We start from the raw sequence: 323 nt of genomic DNA, 5'->3' as shown, positions 1-323 counted from the left end.
ATTGAGGCTGGGTTGGCGTGTGCTATGCATCACACCCTTTCGTCGAGTTTTATCGTTGGCACTTGTGCGATTGCTTTTCGTGACTCGTTGCTTGAGGTGTCCCGTTGTCTTATTGTCTAGGCTATGCAGGCAACGACGTGACGCATCGAAAGGACAATACCAACCAACAAAACGTGTATCGGTACTGCCAAAATCTCGGGCCTACAAAGACGTACTGGTGCACAAGCCCCCCATCGAGGGGGTGGTTGAACGTCGAGTAAAGCGCAACTGGCGCGGATGAACATCACGCACACACGCTCTCGGCTCGACGATGCGCCCCCGCT

Source organism: Copidosoma floridanum, unplaced genomic scaffold (genome assembly GCF_036245765.1).
Source record: "Copidosoma floridanum isolate Cflo_tuat_1 unplaced genomic scaffold, Cflo_Japanese_pri ptg000030l, whole genome shotgun sequence".
In the NCBI taxonomy this organism is placed as follows: Eukaryota; Metazoa; Arthropoda; class Insecta; order Hymenoptera; family Encyrtidae; genus Copidosoma; species Copidosoma floridanum.
This window is presented reverse-complemented; position numbering follows the sequence as displayed.